The 19,983-nt window shown below is 41.4% G+C and overlaps 1 protein-coding gene across 4 annotated transcripts in view; it reads left to right on the top strand.

Annotated features, from left to right (window-relative positions):
• Window positions 1-19,983, top strand: part of LOC119175675 (neuropeptide F receptor) — a 529,963-nt gene that overhangs the window by 313,901 nt on the left and 196,079 nt on the right. For 2 of the 4 annotated variants that reach the window (XM_075881859.1, XM_037426604.2), the window contains one exon: window positions 9,836-9,902. The gene's annotated coding sequence lies outside the window, so the exon portion shown is untranslated. Of the gene's footprint in view, window positions 1-9,835; window positions 9,918-19,983 lie in introns of all 4 variants that reach the window. The other 2 variants (XM_075881861.1, XM_075881860.1) reach the window with 1 other exon arrangement.

The following is a 19,983-nucleotide window of genomic DNA, read 5'->3' as shown; positions in this document are numbered from 1 at the left end:
GCCAGTAGTCAAAATGTGCTCCAGAGTTTTAAAACAAGTACTTGTCATGGAGATCGGTCGGTAGTTTGTGACGTTGTTTTCCGAACCTTGCTTGTGGAGTGGTATCACCTTGGCACACCTACAATCTGTGGGAACGTCACCGGAGTGAAACGACTTTGTAAATATGTTCGAAAGGAAAAATGAACACCAGTCGGCATATCACCTCAAAAAGGGGTTTCAAATTCGATCAGGTCCTGGGCATTTTTTCACATTTATACTAAGGAGAAGATCCAGAATGCTTTTTTTGCGTTATAGTTAGCTCAGTTAGACGTTGTTCACAAGAAAGTCGCACTTCTGGGGTTGAGTTCTCGTCCCAAGTGAAAACTGATTCAAAATATTCATGAAAGTGACAAGCCATTTCATTATTATCCGTGATAGTTACGTTAGCGTTCTTCAAAAGTTGAATCACAGGTTTAGGTCCTGATAGGTACCTCCAAAATTTTCCTGGTGATGTTTAATCAAATTGGTGAGTGTTTCATTCATGTACCTGTGTGTCGCCTGAATAACGTCTATTCTGAGTTCCCTAGAAAAAAAATTGACGTAACGGCGTGTTTTTAGAGTCAAAGGTCTTTTAGCCCTCGTTCTTTTCAAGAATCGTTTTTTATGAATTATTGTTTGGGTTATCCATGGGTTTTGTCTATGAACTCTCTTGGTGCGCTTCGGAACAGAAAGTTCCATTGATTGCAAAACAACGCCTTTCAACATATTTCTTGCATCATTTGCTTATGTACTATGCATTCAGATATACTGGCTGAAAGCATTGTATCTCTGCAATAAATAGCCTAAAAATGCAGTATCATCTGCACTTAAAAAATTGAGAACTGACGTAGTTTGATTTTGCTTTGTCCAAAAAGTACGTGCGGTAGCTACATGTGTGATCACCATTTTGGGGTCGGATATGCCTTCCAGTACTTCGCGCTGATAATTAGATTGCAGGATAGGCCTGCTTAAAAAGACCAAATCAAGAAATGATTCTCCCGATTCGATATTAATACATAAGAAAGGAGATCACAAGGACTTCAAGAGTTACAGGCCGATCAGCTTGCTCTCCGTCGTACACAAACTATTTACAAAGGTAATTGCTAAGAGAATCAAGAAAAGATTGGAATTCAGTCAACCAAAAGAACAAGCAGGATTTCGAAGAGGCTACTCAACAATCGACCGCAATCATGCTATCAATCAGGTAATGGAGAAATGCTCAGAATAAAGCCAACAACTATACATAGCCTTCACAGACTACGAGAAGGCATTTGATTCAGTAGAAATATCAGTAGTCATGCAGACACTGCGGAATCAGGGCGTCAATGACGTATATATAAACATCCTCGAAGAAAGCTACAGGGGATCAACTGCTACCATAGTGCCTCATGAAGAAATCAACAAAGTACCAATCAAAAAGGGTGTAAGGCAGGGAGAAACAATCTCTCCAATGCTATTTACCGCGTGCTTACAGGAGGTTTTCAGAAGCCTAGAATGGGACGAGTTAGGGACAAGAGTTAAAGACGAGTGCCTTAGTAATCTGCCCTTCGCCGATGACGTCGCATTGCTGTGTGACTAACGAAACGAATTTCAACTCATGATTATGGAGTTATACAAGGAGAGCAGAAAGGTAGGTCTTAAAATTAATCTGCTGAAAACGAAGGTAAAGTACAACAACCTCGGAAGAGAACTGCGCTTCAAGAGAGGCAATAGTGCACTAGAAGCTGTAAAAGACTGTCTACTTAGGACAGGTAATAACCGCGGAGCCGAACCACGAGATTGAAGTAACTGGAAGAGTAAGAATTTGATAAGAGCACATTTGGCAAGCAATCTGAAATCAAGACAGGTAGATTGCTACCATCCCTGAAGAGGAAATTATATAACAGCTGCCTGTTGCCGGTACGTAGCTACGGAGCAGACACTCGGAGACTTACAAAGAGGGTTCAGCTTAAATTGAGGACAACGTAGCGAGCAATGGAAAGGAAAACGGTAGGTATAACCTTAAGAGACAAGAAGAGAGCGGAGTGGATTAGGGAACAAACCGGGTATAAGGATATCATAGTTGAAATCCAAAACAGGAAATGGACATGGGCCGGGCATGTAACGCGTAGACAGGATAACCGCTGGTCGTTACGAATAACTAACTGTATTCCCAGAAAGGGTAAGTGGGTTTGGGGGAGACAGAAAGTTAGGTGGGGAGATGAGATTAAGATGTTTGCGGGTATAAATTGGCAGCAGCAAGCACAGGACCTAGTTGACTGGCGGAACATGGAAGAGGCCTTTGTCCTGCAGTGGACGTAGTCAGGCTGATGATGATGACATTGCTTTCATTGCTTGGGTCTACGTGAGGTTCCTCCATCCCAGAATATTTTATCAGTTGGACAGCATTAAAAAAATGGAGCGACTCTCTCTATATTTAGAGAGGAACGGCAATGTCCCCAATACTCGTCTTTAAATAGAGAAACTTTCCTCCCTTTTGCCACGGAAAAACCATTTCTCCCTATCAAAATCGACATGGCTGACCGCACGTAAGCGGGTTATCGAAGCAAATAGGCCTAGCGAGTGCATTCATTCTTGGCTGATAAGGAGTACACGGCACTGACAATCACAAAAAACGGTCCCGCTGAGCTTGACATCGAACAAAATGACCATCAAATTAAGCAGACAAACTTGTAGCGATAAACATCGCGAAACAGAACGACGGAACTCTTATGCTTCATTCGGCCAGCGAGACGGCGTTCACTTTGAAAGAGACGGATACCGCGGAGTTTTCGAACGGAGACTGCATACTATGCTTGCTAAATTTATTTCTCGAAGATTGACGCAGTGTGGCGACGCGCGTTTACGGGGCATTTCTTCATGCGTTTACGGGGCAACAGGCCACGAGATGTGCTTATGCTTATGCTTACCAAGTGTGTCGACACCGAAAAAACTCTCTTATTTGTGTACAGTCTATGGTTTTCGATAAAGCGTGACTGTCAAGGGAAGCAGAGCTGCTCGTATTCGCGAAACATAGGTAGCATAAATCATAAAACAACATGAGACACACACAGAACTGTGGGGAGCGTTGCGCGAGGACCTAGCGATAAAAGAGAAAAGTATCTGCACTGATGTTTCGGCATACCCCCCCCCCCCCCAAAAAAAAAAGAATAAGCGTCACTGTTTCATTGCTTGCATCAAGCATAGGTAAAAGTAATCGCACACGATTGGCCATGGCCAGCTTGGCTCGGCGAGCGCATGTGCACGTGCAAGACCCCGTGGTTGAAGAGAAACTGAAATACTGTATGTAGAAGGAACTTTACTCCTCTTGCACTTGCCGCAAAGGGTCGCGACGGGTAAAGCGCCCGAAAGAGAGAAAGTCGCTGCGCCGAATGAGAAACGGAGCTCATTGCTCTATTTTGCTCTTTTTTTTTAGAGTGTGCAGTTCAGTGTTTCTCTTGTGTATACTGCTCTCGTCCTCGTATATATGTGCGCTGTGGCGTTACGTAAATTACGCCTCTTTTTGTTTAGTGGAGGTAGAAAAACTTGGCCCAACTAACAATGCACCGAGAAAGTTGTCTGGAGTAAAAAGTAAACTCGCATTTCATTGCAATATAAACCTTACCTAGGGGTTGGTTACGCCACTACCCGACATACGACAGAAATCACGAACGTCTGACTGGTACGATAGTTGCTCTTGATAAAGAGGCGCACACAAAAATAACATTACAGGAACTTTGGCAGCACCATTTTATGTACTTACTGTGGCAATGTTTGATGGATAAATGTCAATTAGAGGCGCAGCACTGTGCCACAAATTTTGGTTGCTGTTCGCACCTATTCAAAGACAGCATAACGACTTTAATATTACAATAAATTCTCCATCCCATGGCGCCCTACCGGAAAAGTGGGTGCGATGGAACTTGATGCTATTCTCCTTTCTTTGGTCCATACATTTCTTTCTTTCTTTCTTTTTTCTTTTTGTGGAATTGATTCTTCCTAACTTTTCTCTTCCTCCATGCCGGGGATCTAACCATGCCTACTAGTACAACAATTCAGTTGCATTAGGCCGCAACGATGATCATGCGTTCATATCCAAGCGGCTAATTAAGTATATGTTGGCATGAACGGACAAGTGCTCTGAAAAAAGATCAAATGGCCATATCAGAAATGGTTCATAACAGACACGGTCGACAAAGAATCTATTATCAGAAAACGGCACATGGAAATACGCATGTGACAGCGGCGCACCTTTGAAGACCTCCACTATTTCGCTCGCCCGTGGAGAGTTTCACGTAGAACGCCGTGCCGACTCCGAAAGATGTCAATCATAATTAACGAATTTCGCGTGAACATGAAGCGGCCCTCACCGTGGGAACTCTTTTTTTTTCGAAAGCAACTCATTAACGTCTTTACCGACAAAGCCAACCCACGCGTAGTTAGGATGTATAAGAATGATGATGATACTCGGTGATTCACGGTTATCTTTTCATTTCTGCGGAGCGAAAGTGCAGCTACACTGACACAACAATCTCCCCTTTTTTTTAGATTTCAAACGTTTCACGTCGGTGTTGCTCTGTGTAAGTGCACAAGACTTTATATTTCTAAAAACATGCCCGCAATTAAGTTACTTGAAGTGGTGTACACGATATCTGTTAACAGACCCGTTAAGCGTACACGCCTGCTCATCATTGCTTTTAACTTATTCATCGGCCGGTTCGGCCGATGTACCACGACCTTCAACTAGAAGTGCTTTTATACACCTGATTCCATCGATATTGAATTAACTGCTGCGCATGATCCTCATTTTATTGTTCTTGCTGGTTCACCACTAATCATACTGAAGAGGCTGGATATAGCTTTAAACATGCGCTGAAAACGTACTTTATTCTGTATTTTCGTGTTACTTTCTGTAGGTTGTGTGACACTTTGTGAATGTATCGAATGACGAAGGTACTTCTTTGCGGGTCCACTTCTTTTTGTTTTATTTTGGTGATTTTAAAGTTGTATCAGTTTACGCCGCCACGTTACGAAGTAACATTAGGAAGTTTCTTCTGCTACAAATCTCTTACAGAACAGCCTTTTTCATGCTCTGAAAATTTCTCGAAAAAATGGCTAGACGTCACAAACGAGCACTCGACAAAGTGCGCGCTTCCGAATTCGAACCGCTACGCGAAACCGAGGCGCTGAGCAGGCGTGACAGATTCCGGCGCAAAAAAGAAATGAGCATCAAAGGGCACCACATGCGTGCCTTCTCTCCCCCTCGAAAGCGCTACCGCTACACCGACCAACCTCCTCGCATCTATGACCGAGCAAACTCTATAAACATTTTGAAAGAAAAGGGCGTGGTGATGCAGGATTGCGTCGCGTTACGAGAGAGGTTCCGCCCTATCCACAGCTTTGACTGTGCGGCGTGCCGACGAGACGCCCAGAAATGTCGGGAACACAGCGGCTAGTTCATATAAGCCAAGAGCGGAGGGAGCCGCATGAAGAGATGAAAAGGTTTTCAACCTGCGGGTGAAGGCTTGTCTTACAAGCGGGAGAAAAGTGTGTGTTTATCGGCCGTGGGCGAAGGCGTGTTCTCCAGTCGCAGCGCGTGAGTGGCTGCGGTGTTAGAAGTTTTGTTCTTGAAGTGCGGACATTTGACGACGCTGGGACTGCCTGGAAGGGAAATCTCCGATGCAGTGGCGCGACAACTGGCCTTGGACTTTGAGTGTTTCCTTGAAGAGAAGCATTCAAGCTTTGTTCCAAAAACTTTGGACTGAATACGCTTGACGAACATTTTAGTCTATAAGTGTTTGGTTATTTAATGCATGAGATTACATTCTAGCACGCGTCGTTTATTGTATCCGTTCTATTGAGTGCCATCATGATGTGTTGTATAGGCCGTTGTTTGGAATATCTTGTGATTGGTGACGTATTGTATTGGTTTATTGCCGAGTGTACGTGCTTGTGTGTTGTTTGTGCTGCCATATCTGAGAATATATTTTGTTATGTTATCAAATCTTCATTCTGCCTCATTCTTTGGACCACAGTCCGCGTCGAGTGGTGCACTAAAAGGGCCGAATTCTAAATATTCCGTATGTTCGTGGTGCGTTTTGGAGGACCGACACTTCCACCCTTGTAATCAGCCCGGCGACTGCCTCCGTAAATAACGGGACCAATGGCATTAGACTATCGCTAATGCTCGTCCTTTTTGAGTCACGTTCGACAGATAATAAACGAGTTGTTATTGCATCCATCGGATGCCTACTTCTGCGACCTTTCATGAAGAGTATTTACGACCACATTTCGGTCCCTACGACAATCGCAATACTCTGCTATTGCCAGCATCATTGCACAGGACACGGCCAATACAACACAAATTATAGAAGACAATGGAGCGCACATAATAGCACGCAGATTACAAGAGTCCACCTACTGTTACAAAATATTTATTCAGGGTGTAATTTTATAGATAATAAAGCGTTTTTATGGAAATGCTATAACAGTATAAGGCTTTTGTCGTTTTCAGCTGTGGCAAATGCTTTGCCGCTGCTGAAATGACACTGAACCTATTAATTAACAAAACTCGTTAATACACCTTTTATTTACGGGTAATGGGGCAGGTCTTCATATTACAATGTTGCAGTACGTGTCACTGTATGGCATACTCAATTTTCTCGTTAAATCGCAAAACTTGCACGTAAAAAATAAGTGTAAATTCAAGGGTTCGTTTTATTTGTCAGACACAAAATAAATGAGAACAGACAATGTTACAAAAAAGTATAGGGAATGTTATCAGAATACTTTTAATGTGAATGTGAAGAAAGAAAAGGAGAGAAAAGATAACTTGCCCCAGACGTGGACTAAGCCTGCGCCCTTCCATTAGGACGAAGGTCCCAAGTTCTGTCGCTGCTGGCCAAAATTTGTGTTTTCGTCCATGTTTCATGTGGTTCCAAGTTCTTTTCTGCGTCGGATGGTGGCTACTAAGGAGCTTTTTTTTTCTTCGGCATAACTGTGGTATAGCGAGGAGTATGGGGCAGTTTTCCACCTGTATTTTGCTTAATAGTGTAGTTGCCTTGGATGTCTTGAGAAAATGAAAGGCCCACAAAGATAACACTCCTTGCTAAACGCATGACTGGTGTTATTTATTGCATTCTACTGGCATTGGTCAAAGTATATATTGGCCAAATTTTATATTGGTGGCGTATAAATAATCGGTTGCGAAAACACAATACTACCACGCACGTTTGTTTTGTCAATTTCGTTGTATTTGGGTTTTGCCAACAAACCCTGTTACAAATGTTCGGCACAGATCACGCCTTTGCGTTCGAGAAGCCTCACGATTGTAGTAAATTATTTTTCTAAGATTGCGCTCAAGACGCAAACACTGAAGCTTATTCCAGAGCATGTGTGATAACCAGTGAAAAGGGATGAAAGTTCGACGCGGGATGTATAAAAGACGCCGCGTCCAAACGATGATCAGTTTATCGACGACCAACGACGTTACGTTTTGTGCACAGGTATCAGTGAAGAGCATGTATTGCTTGCTGTAATTAGAGTTGTCTTTTCGCGACCACAAGTTCGGCCACATTAAGATTTTCACCTCGAAGACGCCGACTGCTCTCTTCTTCCCCGTCAAAACCTTGTGACAATTCATCTTTCGAGGATGAAGGAAGCAGTTCGGCTGTTCATTGGCGCAGTTGGGTGAAATGGAAGTCTTCTAAGCTGATGACTCGACCATAATACGCAGGGGAAATAATAGATATCAGCGGGAGATTTTAGAATCTTTTCACATTATAAATCATAAACCGCTGATTGAGTGGTACGCCTTTATTTCTGACGTCAAAACAGTGTACCTGTCCAAAGCCACCTTCATCTTATCAATGCTTGCCAGATAAGCCCGATCCAGCTGTTCACCACCCTCTCCTCTGGCCCATTCCTGCTCTCGCCCATCACTTAACCTTCGTGTGTGCTTTGCGGTCATGAGGGAGAGAACCCCTCGTGCAGTGCCTCACGACAGAAATCATATGAAGTAATATTTTGTTCGCTTGTGTGCAGATCTGTGGGGCGCCATCTCGCATTTCTCGTGTTCGCAATACTGGGGGTCACGCTGTCCCTGAAAAATATATGGTATTTTGAGATAGCGTGTCACTGTTCGTGGCACTATGCGGATAACCACGGGGTAGCGTCACGACAACGTCACTGCATGCTCTGCCCTGTGATGTGGCGGAGGTGGTGTTTCTTCGAGCCACAAATAAGAAGGACGAAGAAACAAATCTCTCAGACGTATGATATTGGAGTGGGAAAAACGTCTGTCCAGTCTCCTATCGCGCTCCGAAGCAGGTGTAACGCAAGCAGCGCTACCCACATGCAGCGTCGCATCACGACCACTCCATGAACTAAGGTGGACCGACAGCTCCCGTTGAGAAGCGCGCGTTTGCACTGGCAATGAAAGAAAAAAGTAGGCGTTGGCCTACCTAGCAGGAAAGTGAGTTTTAAGCATCACGTGTCTTAGAAAGTGAAGTAATGCACATGTGTGAAAAGTCTTCTGTAGTTTTGTAATTTTTAATACAGCACAGTTGAAAGTCGAGCGTTGATACGCGTGTACCACATTCTTCTTGTGCTGGTGTATCAGTGTAGTCGCTGGTGCCCCGGTCATAGAGAACTATACTTTCGTAAAAAAAAAGCTACTAGACCCTTATCACGGCCGAGTGAAGAAGGGTCTGAAAAATTACCAAATGGCGTACCCATGTTCGCTTCCAGTCGTTATTCAATACATGTAATAGACTATTTTAGCTAAGACATTTGGGCACCACCACATTGGGTTGTTACAAGGCAACGTTGTCTCTTTTTTATATATCTCAACGTGAATTACAAAGGCCATGATTGATTGATTGATTGATTGATTGATTGATTGATTGATATGTGGGGTTTGGCGTCCCAAAACCACCATATGATTATGAGAGACGCCGTAGCGAAGGGCTCCGGAAATTTCGACCACCTGGGGTTCTTTAACGTGCACCCAAATCTGAGCACATGGACCTATATACATTTCCGCCTCCAACGGAAATGCAGCCGCCGCAGCCGGTATTAAGGTCAAGAAACATCGTATGAACCAAGCCAGCAGTTTTAATGCATTTAATTTATGTCGACCTCAACGCTGTTGATTTAGTTGTTAAAAATGCACAACACTAAGGTTAACGTCTCAGTCAACCGGCACTGCAACCCAACCGAAAAATAGCCTCATAACCACTTTAGGAGGGTAAAGAAGACGGCTAAACCCAAGGTTGGCATACTTTTTTAATGAAATATTTTATTGATTTACAATTCTAATATTGACTCTATATTGTGTGCTGTTGAGGACGTTTAATGCGCTACCACAAAAATCAGTAAAATCTAGATAGAAAGTGTTGTCATCCTACTCTTGTTTGCACCACGGGTACAGCACAATGATGTGGTTTAGATGTAAATGTATTCACTTTGTGTAAGCATGCGTGTGTAGGCTAGAGGTAAGGCCACTCGCTTTCGGCGCGTAAAGTTACGGGTTAAAATCTCAGCATCGGAAAGAAAACGTATTGTTTTATTTATTTATGTCAAATACATCTGAGCAGCCGCTCGTGGCGCTGAAAGCAAAGCAGAAACTCGGCCGCAGGGTCCTACGGAAGTGTCCGTTCTATACGTATATTTCTTACGGAGCTCAGGATGAAAGTTCGTGTTTAACTTGTGGCATTAACGTCCTGTTTTACTGTTTACAAAACACATAAGCAATGCTATAAGCTTAGTAATACGCATTATTTGTGGCAGGAGTTCATGAATCACGTCACAAACGAGGGTGTTTTTCATCTACTTGCAGGGTATGCCTTCCAACGAGTTCGTTCTGCAAGCAGCTGCTTCTGCGCATCTCCGGAAGCCTGAAAACGGTGAGCAAACCGAAGGTACATGGCAAAGAGTTACCTACCACTTTTTCTGTCCACATTACACTTTGTCGAATGCACTCATCGGAAAAAAACTAGATAAGGAATTCTGAAGGAACCTGTGGTTCTTCTATAATCCTCATATATGCGCATACCGAAGAGTTAAAGAGTCCTGAATCTCCATAAATTTAAGCCAACTTGATGCGTCGACCCTGCCGCAGAAGCCGAACATTCAGAAGGCATAATATGTCAAATGAACAGGGGAGGAAACTGTGCGTAAAAAAAGGGGGGGGGGGACTTGTCTGTTTTTCGTCTTTGGCAACCTAGCTAAGGATTTGTGAAACAGCGAAAGAGCACTGTTTAGGTCTAACGATCAAAATGAGAGCAGGAGGATGATAAGTACAAAGAAGCGGGAGAAAAATGTTGGGAGATCATACCACACCAGCTTGTGTAGCTCGCTTGTGTGGTTCGCTTATGTGGCCCATTTCTATCTAACAAGATACATTTTATGCCTAGCACAAAATCACGAAAAAACTCATCAAGGAACGTTTCCGAAAATAGGATGTACAAACGATGGCTCTTTAGCTGTTATATTTCAGTGACTCGGCCTTTTGTGAGGCGAGAGGAGGATACAATAATGACGTACACAATACGAAAAAACTGGACTTAGACAGGCCACGTTATGCGTAGGACACATAACATGTGATCAGTTAGAGGTACAAAACGGGACGAGAAGCACATGCCCATGACGGCTTTGAGTTAGTTTAGGTCTTGACATTCAGAAATTTGAAGGTACAAAATGGAATCAGCTCGTGCAAGACAGCTCATCTGCATATAATTGGAAAAAGACAGACAAATAGTATGAATATGTGTCATGAAAGGAAAGATACAGTTTTTCACTTTAGCCAAAACAGTATTTTCTTTCTTGCTGTCGTACCTTTGCTTTGTCTTTTAGACCATGTTCATCAGAACGAAGCGAATGAGCGATGTGGCGGAGCTGAATAGCTATTTCCCAATATGCTTAGTTTCGTGTGCAGTATGGGTTATAGTATTACCCGGTTGGTAGAAACTATTTCCGCTGTTAGGTCAGTTTCTTATGAGTAGTAGGCTTCAAGTAATTCTTTCAAAGGGTTTTCTGAGCTTCTCAAGGGCATCTGCTTATATCTGTTTTACATGTAAATCTTTCAAGAAAAGGCAGGTTTCTAATTTTGCAATTTCCAATTTTCAAAGTGAGTAGCGCTTGAATAATTACTCAAAATTTTTTGAATTACTTTTAAGGTGCGAATAATTGCAGTCGCACTGCATTTAGAGTAACATGCCAAGTTTTACAGTATTGGTGTTTACTCTGCATAAACACCAGTGCCCTCAGAAATCATCAAAAAAAAAACTGGAGTGGCAATGTTAGCGCTAGGTTCATAATACAGGCAAGTTGAAAGACCCGATGTCTTCGTGGCGTAAAGTACACCGTTGAGCAACCAATGAGGTCTCAGAAATTTCTGTTCCTACCCCCTCTAGTGCGGTTGTTTGTAACGCGGAAGCTCTCTTGACCAATTCCAATGTTTACCTTTTTGTCGTATCCCTTTTATTGCGATAGCAATTATATGGACACTTTCGGCTGTATTTTGCCGCCGGCGTCGCCGTCACTCATTATATATGTACACGTATCTGTTTATATGAAAGCGCAAGAAAGAAAAACAACCAAAAAAAATACTCGAGCGCACTGAATCGAACGTGGGACCTCTGAAGCGTGAGTGCGAGGCGTTAACCACAGAGCCAAGAATGAGCACCTCCTTCAACGTTCAAACGGCAAGCTATTTATATCTATCACTTACCGCTGGCGACGGGTATCTCGGGTGGAACTATCGTGTTTTCAGATTTACCAGCAAGATGGTGCGTCGCCACATCTTCATGGTGCAGCGGTGCATGCTCTCATCTTCCACACGTACTTTGCTTCGCAGAGAGGAGGGGGGGGGGGTGGACGCTCACTCGCACGCCCTTATAACGCAGTGGGGTGGATCATACGTCTTGGCTGGCCTTGAGCTTTCGCTGGAATGATTGTGTTGTAGCTAGCGGCCACACAAACGTCACTAAATTGCTGCAAAGTCTTCGTTAGCGAAAAAGGTGCGCTTTTACCACACGGTGCAGTAAAAACTAAGACGCTTATTCGCGTTCATCTACACCTGTGAGTACGTTTCGTGGGTTCTTTGTGCGTGAGAAAAGCAGGGCACGTTTTGATCTGTGCCATTCTACGCATGACCTTCCAGTTTGTTGCTATCGCGTTCATTGCTTCGCCTTTGTGGCAAAGCTGTGACTTTTTTATTTCAATGTAGCCATGTTGCATTGTGATAACACGGTCTCTGAAACCTTTCATGTTAGCGATCATTTTACGTGTAAATCTTCTCGCTCGTAGTTTTCATGAAAACATTGTATTTTTCGTATGACCAAGAATATGCATGAATTTCGTTGATATAACATGGGCATTATATGGCATGAATGTAGTGACATAGGCTCCGCAATTTCCTGTTGCGCACAGTGAACACCATCGCAACAAGACTGATTGTTGGCCTATTTGGTACATGCTTAATGACATACTTTGGCCACAAATATCACAAACACGAAACAAAGGAACACACAACGACAAGCGCAAGCGGCACTTTCAACTAAAGTAGACCGAGCGTTAACCTATACTTAAGGGGAGATGCTACTCGAAGACACTTTTTGTTAATATTCACCCTAGAGCGATGAAACTTGAGCTGTTTATGGAACTTTTTATGTTGATTTTAAATATATACTTAGTTTTCTTGCAAGTTACTAACTTTCAGCTCTGCGACAAGACAAGGTGAAAACCTTACCTGTTAGCCCCCCCCCCCTCTTTTCTTCATCCCTAAACTTCTGTAATTTTTTTATTATCATGGTTCATAATGCTTCAAATAAAGTGTACATTGCAAATAACTAATTGGAAAGCACATACAAGACAGGTAATACGCGCGAAAATTACTAGACTTAAAAAGTCCATATTTCACCTACCCTAGTAAAGGTATACATACAATATTTTATTATACAATATAATATTGAAATTTAAGCTATATAATTGCATGGTGATAAGGGCTGCAGCACGAGCACGAAGGTGCTAGAAGAAACGTGAAACAAAAGGCGAGGCAATGAAAGCAAAGAGGACAACACGAGCGCCGACTACCAACTGAGTGTGCTGGTATGCCATATGAACAAATTAATCCGTGAAATAGCTGAGGCGTATTATGTTAGGAAACATAGAGACGGATGCGTGAGCCAGCCTTCGGTGGTTTTGCATGAGAAAGAGTTCGCGCTTTTAGATAAGGGTTAGCCATTTTATCATTGTACCTTCTTTTTATGAGACACTTCTCCAGAATATGTCACGTTGCTCATGTTTGCTGTTGAAAGGTTGCCTGTTGTATATATTATCATGTGTGGTGTGAAAAATAAAATTCAGTTGGTAGTCAGCGCTCTTGTTGTCCTCTTTGCTTTCTTTGCCTCGCCTTTTGTTTCACGTTTCTTCTAGCACCTTCGTGCTCGCGCTGCAGCCCTTATCACCATAGATTCTAACCGACTAGCCCAAATAGCCGTTCTTCTTCTATATAATTGCATTTGTCATACTTTGGAAAAAACTTGGGCAAAATTTCATGCAGATACGAGCACTAGAAGTGCCCGAAAAAGAAGGGGCACATTGAAAAAATGGCAAAATTTGTGCTTTGAGAAAAATGAGTTTTACCGTTAAAATTGAGTTTTTATTTATGAAACATATCATTAAATTAGATGAAATGTGCACACCAAAAAGAACAATCCTTCTTGTAGTGGCCACTGCGATTAAAATACGCCAGCACCATAAGTTTGTCTCTCTCGGCTTTTTCGAGCTGACTCCTCACAGACATTTTGCTCACAGACAGGGCCATGAAATGCTTGCCAAACTTCCGCTCCATCCGGCAGAGCCTTGTGCCAACTGCAAGCTGGGAAGAAGTTCGACAGGACTGCGAAATTCAAACTAAGTCCAGTGTCATGCCATTTTGCAGCCATGTTTGTGTCATGCACATACCATCGTACATAATGGCAATGTCGTCCCTGCTAAGTTCTCTCACAGCGAGCTCTTTCAACCTGTCAAGATTGGCGCTGACGTCATCCATTGCCGCAACATGAACTTTCCGGCTAACGGGTGTGAATGACTTTTGATACATTGGCTTTTGCAAGCCAACAACTGCCGCAAATCGGACCAGCTGCTCATAGCCTATTCCTACAGATCGCGCCCCACAATGGCTTTCACTTGGAAGCAATGCCTTTTTCATTCATAACGAAGATAAATACACGAGAAAAGCATTGTTCAGCTGTGCTGTTCGACGAGACATGGACGCCGCACAGAGATTGGCGGTCCCCGATTCGTACCATGTGATAAGCCAGTCGTGGCGCTCGAAAAACGCGCAGAAGAGTGCTTTTTTTTATTATTTCTTGTGCTGCATCAGCGAAAGAAACTGTTGCTATTTGAAGAATGAGGCTCGACTCTTCGACTCATGCGATCAACAATGGCGAGCGGTGGCGCATTATCGGCGGCAAGGTGCTTGAAGACTGCACACTTTTGACCTTTTAACAGGCACCTTGTGCTCTTTAGATGCAATTTTAAAGCATTTACAGTTAAGTCTTGACCTGCATTATTTTTTCATAACAGTAGATGTACTAATCTTATCAAAACAAGTGAAAAAAAAGGCAATTTAAAAAAAAACTCGCGTTTTTGGACCCGCATCTCTCCTTAAATAACGACATACAGACATGCGCAGTCTTCACACAGCCTTATGCTATCCGGCTATTGAACAATCTCTTCCACGATACGTGCTACGTCACCGACGTGTCCCTGATACACCCTTCTCCTTTCTTTTTGATGTATTGGGCTTCCATCAACTCACGCGCATTTTATACCTATACTTCTACCTATAGAATCTTTAACTCTTTCAAACGTGGTACACATCTGCAGGCTTTGTGGGTGTGTACGGCATATTTGCGGCCAAAATGTGCCAAAAACCACCATCGCATTTAGTTGCCTGGCATTTGTTGCCACTTCTGAACTCTTTTATTGCGACTTGTTTAGTGTGACCTCATGTAACGTACGTCGTAACAGCGGGCTGCGAATGCGCTATATATGGCAGGGCGGCGTTTACGAGCAGACTTCTCTGAGTGGCCCCCGTAATAACAAGCCGGTGTAGCAGTGATCAGAAAGCGTGAATGGAAAGTGGAAGCTAACCACTCACTCCGCAGTGCCCCGCTACGCTTGAAGAGTTCTGCTGATGTTGCCATTGCAATTCAAAAGAGTCTTGAGGTCTCATTCTACGTGCAGTGCTTCGCAGAGCGGCCTCTTGGCCCTAGCAAGCTCTATGAAAACCTGTGTGTAAAACTCCGAATAAAAAAAAACATCCGCCACATCCTCAATCAATGTTATTATTATTATTATTATTATTATTATTATTATTATTATTATTATTATTATTATTATTATTATTATTATTATTATTATTATTATTGTTGTTGTTGTTGTTGTTGTTGTTGTTGTTGTTGTTGTTGTTGTTGTTGTTGTTGTTGTTGTTGTTGTTGTTGTTGTTGTTGTTGTTGTTGTTGTTGTTGTTGTTGTTGTTGTTGTTGTTGTTGTTGTTGTTAATATTGTTTAGGAGTATTTAAGGAAATCCATTCAGTTTACGACTGTCGCTTGCTGCAGTCATATTTCTGTTCTATATCTCCCAAAACATCCATCGTGACATTTTGGCACTCTGTCAATACTATGTTGTTAATTAAGATTAATGAATTCAGTAATGCTGGTGTTCATTTTCATAGCCTTCCAAACTTTTCTGCTCACACTAAATTTGCTGCTATAGATCACCTTCATTATGTCGGCTGTGTTTGCAGAATCTCTTGAGAATTCAGTTTTACTGATGCCTTGCACAAATTGTACACAGCAATATGTCTTCCTCAGCTTGAATAGGCATCTGTGAACTCGAAAAGCATCGCTAAATTTGGCTGTGACGCCATTGAGCGACTCCATAAAAAATCATTAGCATTGAAAACCATCGTTTTTTTCAAGAAATCACTTTGCATCTGGTTCTAACACTGCCAGAATATTATTATTACCATCCTTTCCCTGCCAGTGAAATTGCGATGACCTGTTTTTTTTTTTTTTTTTTTACACAAAACTTCGCGATATGATATCCTGCCCATTACTTCTCAGTTGTGTAAATTTTCAGATTCCACGTAAGTTAACCACAAAGAATCGACCAACCTCTTTCAACATTCTACTGTTCAAAAAACACGAAGTATATAAAATTTTAGGTTTCAAGGGTTTGATGTTTTTACAGTGCACTGTCATTGTTTTTATCGCAGCTTTATACTGTCTTAACATAGTTCTTATTATGTACAGATTCTTCCCTTTCCATCTTTCAGGAATGTTTTTACATAGTTGTGTTTATTCTTCTTTATTTATGACTGCCATTCCATAGTTTTCGTCTTGTATTTTTGTTCTTCCCATTTAGCACTTATTCGGTTTTTATGTCGGTGTATTCAGACTCTTTTTGTTTTATTTCTTGAAGATTGTCTATATTTTATTGTTTATTTGTATTGTTTAAATTTTGCGTGTGCCTGCACTACGACCTTATGGTTATTACAGGGCACGTTAAACAAATTATTATTATTATTATTATTATTATTATTATTATTATTATTATTATTATTATTATTATTATTATTATTATTATTATTATTATTATTATTATTATTATTATTATTATTATTATTATTATTTGTTATTTCATTTGCTGGGAGATTCCTGTGGCTGAAGCATAGAAAGAGCATATTACGCAAGGTTCTTGCATCCTTTATGTAAGCACCCCCCCACTTAAATCCTTCTGATGCTGTAACAATGAGTGTGATTGTTTGCATTTGCATGAACACCTATAAATATTTTATTGTGCTCCGTTTCAATGTTTCTCAATTTCATTACATTTTAGGCCTGTTTAGCCCCAATTCAACGTAGCGAATAGTATCACTGTTAGGGTTAACCTGGTTCTCGTTGACTTAAACCCGTTCTTGAGCTAGTTGGTTCACGGTCTGAGATAATAACGAGGCGCAAAGAAATGAGGGCAAGAAATAAAGTGACTGGTGCCATGACAGGACTGGCACCACTATCATTTCTAGTTCTCGTTGCCTCGCGCCACCAAATTTTGTCTGGTTAATGTTTCCTTCTTCAACATTCAATATTGTTTACTTTCCCGAAAAAATACAGAATTCACTTGTAGGAGGCAAATACGAAAGGCTAAAAACCTGTCGAGGTCTCACCCCCTATCAACTAAAACACTCTACATCAGTGACACATAGACTTACACATATTTCACACGTATTTTAGAAGTTTCATTGGTACAATACACTGGCAAGTCATATTACAGTTATCCTATATATTCAAAATGATTAAACATTCAGAACATGCACTTTCGGCATATACAAACAAGAGCACTTGTTTTAAAACACGCTTCATTCCAAATAGTATACGTTCAGAATACACTCACTACTGAAAAAAAAACACTGTGGAAACCTATTCCATTATAGAATCATGGTGAAAAATCAGAGAGATAAACAAACAGAGCGTACAAGTACTTTTACGTGTAAATGACAATGGGTCAACAATGACGTCAGTCGAGAAAAGAAGTCATTTGATACCAGATTCAGGTTTTTTAGCTTTCAGTGTAAAGTCTATATTCAATTGGTGAAGGTTTAGCAATTGAATAACTTTGTAGTCAATGCCGTGGTTTCTATAATTCATGCGTGTTTTCTTGGTTTTGTGGGCAAAATTTCCGAAGCCATATTTAGTTGATATAGTGCATGGGTAAGCATCCTGTTGTATTAGCCTAAAAATGTATTAGCCAGTTGTATTAGCCTAAGATGTTCCTGACAGGCAGAATTTCGTGTTTGAGGAAAAGCGGTTGCGTTTCTAGGTCTTTGTAATGACCTTTATATTTTTTCTGTGATACGAAGCACGCGCTTCTGTAAAATTAATATTCTATACTAATTGGCTTTAGTCGTTGTCCCCCATACCAACATTTTGTATTGAAGTTTGAAGCAGAACAAGCTATAATGCAATGATTTAAATACCTATGAGGCGAGAAGGAAAGCTATTTCACTCAAGTACCCTACCGAATGAGCTAGATCTGTTACAAAAAAACAATTTAGGTGAGGCACCCATGACAGGTGCTCGTGAAACCAGACTCAGTGGAATTTTTGTTTACTGACTTTATTAAGTCTTCTAGTCACTGATAGCTGAACCAATTGACTATACTACCATTGATCTGCCTGGTAATAGGTCTTAATACAATAAAGTTTGTTCTTTCTGTGTTTATTCTTTGTGTTTTGTTTTGTTAGCCAACTTTAAAGTTTCGAGAAGTAAAGATTTGTCGAAGCCTCTACTTCCTGAACGGTGGAGCCTATGGAATATATACTTGTGTACACTTTAGTATACTTGCGAACATTTCAGTTTCAGGTGTGTGCTGAACCTCTGCTATATCATTTATATGTAAAAGAAAAATACGGAGCCTGAAATGGAGCACCGTGGCACTGCTTTTTTTATGTTTATATATTTGGACTTTTCTCTGGCTATGCTTACAAATTGATATCTCGACGATAACTAGCCTCTAACCAAGTCGGAGACTACTCTGCGAATCCCGTAGTGGCTTAGTTTCAACAGTAGAATTTCATATCGAAAAGAATCGAATTCTTTGCACAAATCAAGAATGACACCTAACGTGTTCATTTTACCTTCAATGTTTTTGATTATGTGACCTTTAGCGTTAATTAGTGCTTCTTCCTTGGTCTTCTTTGTGCAAACATCTTATTGATGCGTTGAAAAAAATATTATATTTCTCGAAATATTTCATGAGGCGCGTATTTACACATATCTCATAAAGTTTTGAGAATATAGGTAACATGAATATTAGACAATAGTTAGTTGGGGCACTAATGTTGCCACCTATACAAAAAGGTGTAACCTTGGCCACCTTAAAGTTTTCTTTTTGGAAGCTTCCAGTCAGAAAGATTTAAGATATGCTAATACAGGGCTAAGTGCAGAAGCCACCGCCTTAACTGAAACCGCCTTGACGACATCATAACCACTCGCAACATTTGTCTTTAGTTCTTTTATATACCGGTAAAATGCATCTAGTAATAGTTCATGTAGTACGAGAGACTTCACGAAAATATTTGCCTCGTTTCTAAATTGCGTTGCCTCTTCATCAGTCACAGTTGCATTACCAAAGTATTGTTTAAATGCGTTCGCCAGTTTTGTGCCCTCTAGAATGATATCACCAGCTTTTACTATAGCTTAAATGTACTTTATGTGGTTGTTCTTCCAGTTAAAGAATTTACTCTCCTGAATTCACGCAGTATTTTAATATCTCTAGTAGCAAGAAGTCTGTGAAAAAACGTGTTTTTCTGCTCTATTCGCTTAAAGTGGTCACCGTTGATCCACGGTTTCCTGTTCTGAGCCTTTCTTGTTCCAACTTGTTTTGTCGGAAAAGGCAGTATTGTAACACTCAAAAAAGATGGGCATAAAAGTATCATATGCGCTATCTGAAATGCATTGCACATACACAGGCGACAAGTTAGTCTGTTCAATAAATTTAAGTTTAAGTTTAAAGCATACATAAATAAGCTTAAGCATGGATTGTCTATGATACAACGAAACCCAGTGACATTTGGGCGTTTATTTTTACGCAAGAGATTTTCTGTGAAAGTGAAGATTGGTAGGCGGTGACTTAGGTCTGAGCATATTGCGCCTGCAGTGTAATCGCTTCTATTTCGGCATGTTATATTGCCACGTTCCATTTCCCAAGTTTTTGTTATCATCCCAAAACACCACGATTCTCAGCGCAAACCGCGCCTGCTGTTTTCCAGAAGGTTCCGGACTGTAGTAGATCATTTCCACAAGATCACGCCCACTGTGCGAACGGTACAGATTGTTCTGGAACCTACGCCACCGCCAGCGATAACGCTAGAACATTCGACGGCAAGAGTATAAATGCCGACGCGCTTCGCC

Source organism: Rhipicephalus microplus, chromosome X (genome assembly GCF_043290135.1).
Source record: "Rhipicephalus microplus isolate Deutch F79 chromosome X, USDA_Rmic, whole genome shotgun sequence".
NCBI classification, from domain to species: Eukaryota; Metazoa; Arthropoda; class Arachnida; order Ixodida; family Ixodidae; genus Rhipicephalus; species Rhipicephalus microplus.
Note: the sequence above shows the minus strand (reverse complement) of the source record. Positions and strands in the feature narration are given on the sequence as shown.